Source organism: Ceratotherium simum, chromosome X, assembly GCF_057802395.1.
Source record: "Ceratotherium simum simum isolate JZ-2026a chromosome X, ASM5780239v1, whole genome shotgun sequence".
In the NCBI taxonomy this organism is placed as follows: domain Eukaryota; kingdom Metazoa; phylum Chordata; class Mammalia; order Perissodactyla; family Rhinocerotidae; genus Ceratotherium; species Ceratotherium simum.
In genome coordinates this window covers 122,180,166-122,188,902 of record NC_141940.1, presented here as the reverse complement: position 1 = coordinate 122,188,902, position 8,737 = coordinate 122,180,166, and the positions used below count along the sequence as shown (strand labels likewise).

The 8,737-nt window shown below is 44.6% G+C and overlaps 1 protein-coding gene across 4 annotated transcripts in view; it reads left to right on the top strand.

The window, feature by feature from the left end:
- The first annotated feature begins 227 nt into the window (after positions 1-227).
- CLCN4 (Cl-/H+ antiporter 4) overlaps positions 228-8,737 on the top strand; it is a 92,340-nt gene continuing 83,830 nt past the window's right edge. The window contains exons 1-3 of one of the 4 annotated variants that reach the window (XM_087426548.1): positions 228-383; positions 1,572-1,847; positions 2,389-2,447. The gene's annotated coding sequence lies outside the window, so the exon portion shown is untranslated. Of the gene's footprint in view, positions 384-1,571; positions 1,848-2,388; positions 2,857-8,737 lie in introns of all 4 variants that reach the window. The other 3 variants (XM_087426546.1, XM_087426545.1, XM_087426544.1) reach the window with 3 other exon arrangements.

Here is an 8,737-nt window from a genome sequence, read left to right as displayed (position 1 = left end):
CTGATTCCTGGAACTACTGTGACCGTAGTCTGTGCAACCCAGCCTCTGAGGACAGCGCATCCTGTGTCGGGGATGCTGGTTTCTCTCTGGACACGAAAACACCGAGTATAGGAGGCGAAAGAAATTGGCACGGCGGGCCTCCAGAGCCAAGAGGTGACCGAGCGGGCTGGGCGGGGCTGAGTGGCAGGGCCGAGCACGTGACGCTCCCAGCCGGGCTCGCCGGGAGGTGGAGGTGGATCCCGGGCGCCTGAGGCTGAAATCGACATTTGCCTCGGGCAGGAAAATACGCTTGTCAGTTTCTGTCTCCATCAGACCCTCAACCCACAGGAGCAGGGGAATTCGATAGCATTTTAACTTTATATCTGAGGAACCTGAAAGCAAAGGTAAGTTGCTTATCACTCAGAAAAACAAACGAGAGGAGTGACCTAGAAAACTACACGGCCACTATGTTGATTTTTAAAATCTGATGTTGAAAATAATAGATGGCTGTGAGAGACAAGGGCCCATATTTATCCCCAAATTAGAGACTGACCTTCTGAACAGAAATTTGGTTAATCTGGAGGGAATCGTGGTAAAAGGGCACCGGTTAAATATAGAAGGACGTGAAAGCTGCTGGAATAAATAGCAAGTAACTCCTGCCTGCTTGTAAAACAATCTATTTCACATCTCTTTCAGGGGCGTGAGCGAAGGGAATGTTAAAATTGTTATTTAAACTCAAGCGAAACTAAGCTAATCTATATGAAACTGGAATACAAATATAAAAACAGTTCCTGCTTTTGCCCCTTCCCACTTCAAAACCATTTATGTGGTGTGGCAAAAGAAAAGTTGATGTGTTCACTGCTAAAGTTTGAAATATGCCATTTCAAATTTACGGCATGATCACAGTTGGAATTTTCTAAGGCTTTCTAGGCAACGCTGTTTCCGTTGTGAATGAGAAATGTTGATATCCTACATATTTTCTGTAATAGTAAGATGACTCACTTCTGCAGAATGTCATAAAAATTAGAAAACATAAAATAATGAGTTATTGTGAATTAACTCTTTCATGTCTGAGAGTTCAAATTCCTTGCCAGAAGATTTAACAAAACACAGACCCAAGTACAGCCATGCTCATGCAATAGTGCTTTATTTTAAATAATCAAATATTCGAGTAAGTAGTATAAATACGTGGTATCACTATTTTTTTCTTTGGCAAATACAAATTAATATTGGAGTGCAGCTACTGAGAGTAAATAAAAGCATTATTCATCAGTGCAATTAGTATAATAATCCATAATGAATATGCTTCAAATTAAAGTATTTGATATATTTGCTATATGATTTGAAACACTGAATCTCTATGCAAAGTATGTCCATGCACTCAAAATTTAAACCGTCATTTTGATTTGCACAAAATGTTTATTTCTCCATTGCATTTGATAAAGACTTTTTAAAATAAAACACTAAATTGTTTCCTTTCATTACTAATCCCCTTATTGCTAGCTCTTTTGAAATCCTATTACATGCTTGGAGCCTGTAATCATTTGGATTTCTCCTTCTGTGCGCTGTTTGTTTCCCATACTTCGTGAAAGGCCAGGCAAGCTGCGCGCAGCAAGCAAATCGCCCAGACGGCAGGCCGGAGCGAGGCTTCCCCGCCACTCGCTCCTCACCTCCAGGGACTTCCAGGTCTTCTCCCGAGACCCCGCGCCCCTACCCCCCCCCCCCCCGTCTCGCCCCGAGGGTGTCACGTGCCGGCGTGGGGCCTGCCTCCTGGTGACGTCACCGCGCTCGCAGCCGTCGCGCTGAAGAAAGGATGCTCTAGGATGCTGTGCAGGTGGGCGGCCGGGCTGCGCCATGCGGCACTGCAGGTAAGGGGCGTGCGGCACCGACTCTGCAGGCGGAGCCCCGGCCCGCGGGCCTCCTGCCGGTCGGCACCCCGGAAAGCGAAAGTGGGGTCTCTGGCTGCTGCAGCTGCTGCAGGTGCCAGGCGGGGGAGGGCTGTTGCAGGCCCACGCGTGACTTGGGTCTTGGCATGCCCATCCTGGGAAAGTGGGCAGGGGCCAGACAGAAAGACCGGATCATCTTGTTCAGGAGGGAAGAAATCTGGACAGATGATCACGATACATGCATTATAAAGAGAGAGAGGGGCTTGTCAAAGATAACTATCAAATGTTTTCCACCTGTCATTGTGCTTCTTAAATAATGACACATTTACTAATTCTTACAGGGGTTTGACCTCAGTGTTTAGCCTGATTTCTTTCAAAGCAGAAGCTGCTTTGCTCTGATGGAATGGAAACTCTTTGGTTAGCGATTTAAGAGCTAGATGTGCAATCTAAATCGTTTTGTATTATTTTGCAAGCTTCTAGCATTTAAAGGGGATATGTCAGAAATGTATTTTGTTTCTTGCAGGTGTTTTAAAGAGATGTAAAAATAACAGTATCCAATAAAATCAAAGGCAGCCTCCGAAGGTAACCATGCGGGTGAAAGAAAGAGGGAATCAGCTACATCTGTTAAGAACAAAATGGTCTTTAGACGAGGGTGAGGGTGGAGACGAACACCAAAACCCAAGAATTTCCAGGGTTCTTTTTGATTCCCTTGCTGAATAATTCCCTTGCTCAAAGAAGGGGCTTGATGACTCAGCGGCAGATGGAGGGGGTCAGGTGACTTTTCGGTTCTGGCAGGATAGGGGGTGGGATTTTAATGGACTCTTTTGAGAGTTCTGACCTGTGATTACGTTACTTTCTCTGGTTCAAATACAACCGGAGGCCAAGAGGTGTGTGTGTGGGCACCCTTAGGAGGAGAATGTGGCATTTTTTCTTGTAAAACATGACCCTTCGGGAAGCCTTGGTGTCAGTAAACTGTATTGGAACTCACATGGTGAGTAATTGGACCCACTGGCAACTGTTGGAGGATCTGTAAAGCAATGCTATTTTAGTTGATAAAGAAGGATTTCTTTCTTTTTTTTTCTTTTTCTTCTTCTTCTTTTTTTTTACAGTGGGCTTACTATGGTCTCAGGCAGACCAAATAGCTTCTTTGGCTCTAAGAAGGGGATTATACTGCCTCCCTCTGCTTTATTTTCTAACTCATTTTCAATCGATTTGCTGTGATCATTTATTTCGGAGTAAGGCAAAGCTAGAAAAACCACAGAGAACTCTCTTCCAACTTAGAACTTTGTAAGATCCACCCAGAAGACATCAGGGGGAAAAAGAGACAGGATGTGAGCCCTGTTTAAAGAAAAATGTGGATGGGGATAGGGGTGAAGTCAGCAACACTAATCGTGTGCTAAAATCAAAATAATGTTTCTGAGAAATTAAAGCTATGTTAGAAAATGAACTGGCAAGATATTGGGACATAGTCTTGCATATACTTCAGCCTAGAAAGCCAAATGTCAAAATTATATCTATATCCATATCCATGTCTATGTCTACATGTCTATTTCTGTATCTCCTTGTCTATAGCCACGTCTATATCTTTTTTTGTTTGTGTGAGGAAGATTAGCCCTGAGCTAACATCTGTTGCTAATCTTCCCCTTTTTGCTGAGGAAGATTGGCCCTGAGCTAACATCTGTGCCCACCTTCCTCCATTTTATATGTGGGACGCCACCACAGCATGGCTTGATGAGCGGTGTGTAGGTCTGCACCCAGAATCCGAACCCACAAACCCCGGGCTGCGGAAGTGGAGCACGCAAACTTAACAACTATGCCGCTGGGCCAGCCTATGTCTATATCTTTATTTCCATGTCTATACCTATATCCATATCCATGTCTATGTCTATATCCATGTCTATATCTATATTTCCATGTCTATATCTATATCCATATCCATGTCTGTGTCTATATCCATGTCTATATCTATATCTCCATGTCTATATCTATATCCATACATGTCTTTGTCTATATCCATGTCTATATCTTTATCTCCATGTCTATATCCATGTCTGTATCTTTATTTCCACATCTATATCTATATCCATATCCATGTCTATGTTTGTATCCATGTATATACCTATATCCATACCCATGTCTGTGTCTATATCCATGTCTATATCTTTATTTCCATGTCTATATCTATATCCATGTTTATGTCTATGTCTTTATTTCCATGTCTATATCTATATCCATATCCATGTCTATGTCTGTATCCATGTCTATATCTGTATCTCCATATCCATGTCTATGTCTGTATTCATCCATGTCTATATCTATATATCCATGCCTATATCTATCTCTGTATCCGTATCTATATCTCCTTGTCTATATCTACATCCATATCCATGTCTATGCCTATATCCATGTCTGTATCTATATCCATATCCATGTCTATGTCTATACCTATATCTATATCTGTATCTATATCTCCACATCTATGTCTCTGTATCTCTGTATCCATCATCTGTGTCTTTACTACTGTAGCCTTGTTTGTTTTTAATGTATGTTTAACTTTATAAGAAAATACCAAGCTATTTTCCAGGGTGCATGTACCATGTTGCATTTCTACCAGCAATGTATAGAATTTCAGTTGCTCAGCATCCTTGCCAGCACTTTGGTGTTACATATTTTAAAATATTTTAGCCATGCTAGTAGGTATGTAGTGGTATCTATTGTGTTTATTTTTTTAAGTGAATGAGTCTTATTGTATGTAAATTATTCCCTGCCAGCACCTTGGTATTATCAGTTTTGTTTTTTTTAAATTTTAGCCATTCTAGTGGGTAGTAATGGTATCTCGTATTTATTTATTTATTTATTTTGTGAGGACGATCAGCCCTGAGCTAACATCTGTCGCCAATCCTCCCCTTTTTTGCCGAGGAAGACTGGGCCCTGGGCTAACATCCGTGCCCATCTTCCTCTACTTTCTTTTTTTTTTTTTATAATTTTATTTATTTATTTATTTTCCCCCAAAGCCCCAGTAGATAGTTGTATGTCATAGTTGCACATCCTTCTAGTTGCTGTATGTGGGACGCAGCGTCAGCGTGGCTGGAGAAGCAGTGTGTCAGTGCGCGCCCAGGATCCGAACCTGGGCCGCCAGCAGCGGAGCGCGAGCACTTAACCGCTAAGCCACGGGCCCGGCCTCATCTTCCTCTACTTTCTATGGGATGCCACCACAGCATGGTTTGACATGCAGTGCGTCGGTGCGCGCCCGGGATCCGAACCTGTGAACTCCGGGCTGCCGAAGCGGAGGGCGTGCACTTAACTGCTGTGCTACTGGGCTGGCCTCTCTCTCATTTTTTTAAATTTATTTTTTTATAATTTACTGATTTATTGAGTTTCAGGTCTGTTTCCTCTGCTAGAACATGAACTCCATGAAGGCAGGGATTAGAGTCTGTCTCATTCATTCCTGTAATCTCCAGCACTGGGCATGGTATTGGACATATTGAGTAACTGTTTAGTACATTAGCCAATCTTTAGTTATTGAACAAGTCTCGACGGCCTGGCAGGAGCCACCTTGCTCATGCCAGAGGAGGTCAAACCCTCTGTGGCGCCTCCACGGTTCTCATGGGTGGAGGGTCAGGGATGAGCTGGATTTGGCAGCATGTGGTTTCAAGCTGAAATCACTACCAAGGAGGAGACAGCTAGCAATTTTCATTGCCTAGTTAGTAACTGATTTTCATTTTTTATCAATTATTTTCAAGCCCCTGGATCCAACCATGTCTGAAGTTTCCTTTTTTTTAAAAAATTTCATTTGGGGCCGGCCCGGTGGCGCAAGCGGTTAAGTGCGCGCGCTCCGCTGCGGCAGCCCAGGGTTCGCTGGTTCGGATCCCGGGTGCGCACCGACGCACTGCTTGGCAAGCCATGCTGTGGCGGCGTCCCATATAAAGTGGAGGAAGATGGGCACAGATGTTAGCCCAGGGCCGTCTTCCTCAGCAAAAAAAGAGGAGGATTGGCGGATGTTAGCACAGGGCTGATCTCCTCACAAAAAAAAAAAAAAAAAAAAAAAATTTCATTTTTCCCACCCCTCACCCCCTGCCTTTGGCAACCACCAATCTTTCTCTGTATCTATGAGCTTTTTTTTTTATTTTTAGATCACACATATAATATAGGAGGGATCATATGGTATTTGTCTTTCTTTGTCTGACTTATTTCACTTAGCATAATGCCCTTGAGGTCCATCCATGTTGTCACAAATGGCAAGGTTTCATTCTTTTTTTATGGTTGAATAATATTCCGTTGTCTATATACACACTGCAGGGGCCGGCCTGGTGGCGCAAGTGGTTAAGTGCGCGCGTTCCACTGTGGCGGCCTGGGGTTCGCTGGTTCGGATCCCGGGTGTGCACCAATGCACCGCTTGTCAGGCCATGCTGGGGCGGTGTCCCATATAAAGTGGAGGAAGATGGGCACGATGTTAGCCCAGGGCCGGTCTTCCTCAGCAAAAAAAGAGGAGGATTGGCAGATGTTAGGGCTGATCTTCCTCACACAAAAAAAAATAAATAAAATAAAAAAATATATATACACACTGCATTTTCTTTATCCATTCATCCATTGATGGATACTTAGGTTGTTTCCGTGTCTTGGCTATTGTAAATAATGCTGCAATGAACATGGGGGTGCAAATATCTTTTTGAGTTAGTGTTTTTGTTTTGTTCGGATAAATACCCAGAAGTGGAATTGCTGGATCATATGGTAGTTCTATTTTTAATTTTTTGAGGAACCTCCATACTGTTTTCCATAGTGGCTGCACCAATTTACATTCCCACCAACAGTGCACAAGAGTTCCCTTTTCTCCACATCCTCACCAGCACTTGTTATCTCACCTTTTTGATAATAGCTATTCTAAGAGGTGTGAGATGATAGCTCACTGTGCTTGTCATGTGCCTGTTTGCCGTCTATATGTCTTCTTTGGAAAAATGTCTATTCAGATCTTCTGCTCGTTTTTTAATCAGATTGTTTGTTTTTTTGCTATTGAGTTGTATGAGTTCTTTATATATTTTGGATATTAGCCCCTTATCTGAGAGAGATATGATTTGCAAATATTTTCTCCCATTCAGTAGGTCGCCTTTTCATTTTATTGATGCTTACCTTTGCTGTGCAGAAGCTCTTTAATATGATGTGGTCCCACTTCTTTATTTTTGCTTTTGGTGTCAGAATCAAAAAATCATCACCAAGACTTATGTCAAGGAGCTTAGCGCATGTGTTTTCTTCTAGGAGTTTTATGGTTTCAGGTCTTACGTTTGAGTCTTTAATCCATTTTGAGTGAATTTTTGTGTAAGGTGTAATTTTGTGAGAGGCATTTCTTTCAGAGTTTGGACGCCCTGATGTGTTGCTGCAGTATTTCAGTAATCTATTTTGCAGTTTTCTTTGTTTTGTTCAGGTTGACTACAAGGACTAAAAACCTCAGCTTGCCACCCTCCTTTCTCCCCTAGCCTAACGCCAGACAGAGCAGAGCAGATGACAGATGGATGTAGTAGAGACCTGGATTCCACTTCTGGCTTTGCGACTGGGTGACCTTGGACAAGTCACTTTGTCTCTTTGGGTCTCAGTCTTCTTGTCCTCAGAGTACAGGGAATTTAGATCAGGGTTTCTCAACCTCGGCACTATTGGCATTTGAGGCTGGGTAAATGTGATGTGTAGGGCTGTCCTGTGCACTGTAGGATGCTTAGCAGCATCCCTGGCCTCTACCCATTAGATGCCAGTAGCACTCCTCCTCCCAAGTTGTGACAATCAAAAATGTCTCCAGACATTGCCACGTGTCCCCTGGGGGTGCTCCGTTGCCCCCGGTTGAGAACCACTGATTCAGATGATCTCTAAACATTCTGGCTCCAGTATTCTAGAATTCGCTGTCCTGTGATTTGTCTGATGCTGAGCTCTTGGTCAGAGAGCTGATTCCCTTTCATAACGTCGCATGCTGTGTGTTGGAAAATACAATGTGAAGGCTTTTTTTTATGCTGTGTGGTTCCAGAAATAGCTTCTATCCAAATGGGAGGCCTGTTTGTATGCCACTTGTAGCTGGGAAGCGAGCTTGGCAGAAAGGAGAGTGTTAGGGAAAGAAAACACCCCAAGTACTAGATCAGTGTGTGCTGAAACCTGCTGGGACGTGGGGCTCAGCAGACCTGGAGGACGACATATCCACGTTGACTCGGAACCTGGGGCGGACCTGACAGCCGAGTGTCCCTTTCCTTCCCTGCGAAAGTGGGAGTCACAGTACCCGTGGGGGTGTTGAAGGCGGAGCTGAGATCACGAATGGTGCTGGCGCCGACTGTGGGAGAAGGTGGGGTTGATGTCTTCGCAGCTAGGAGGAGACCGACGCAAACTGCCCTCAGAATGCCGCTGGCAACACCCCTCAGGGCGGTGGTGGGCACATGCTTTCAGCCTCGGAACAGGACTTGTGTCGAAGGGAGGGCGGCTCTGGCTGCATCACTTCCCCCTCCCGGAGCGGCCACCCGGTCTATAAAATGGGAACAACTGTACTTGCTGGGCCTGCTTCCTTGGCTTTTTTGGGGGGATCAGATGGATGTAAGAGGGTCTGCGAGCTGGAAAACTCCCGAGAGACAGAAAGCAGTGGTGGCAGTGTGGCATTGCAAGGTGCGGGCCATGTTTCGTGTGTTTGCAGGTGGGCGAGTGGGGGGGCTTAGAATGGCCAGAAAAATTTGGGTCTCTGCCCGCAATGTGCCTCCCTCCCTTCCTTTGCCATCAGCTCTCTCTCTCTGACTCTTCCAGGCCTCATAATAATTGGTCTTCCGGGGAGGTTGGTCTTCAGGGAGACAGAGCCGCTGTGCAGAACGCCGGGCCAGTAGCCGCCTTTGTGCACTTGCGGGTTCCGGTGC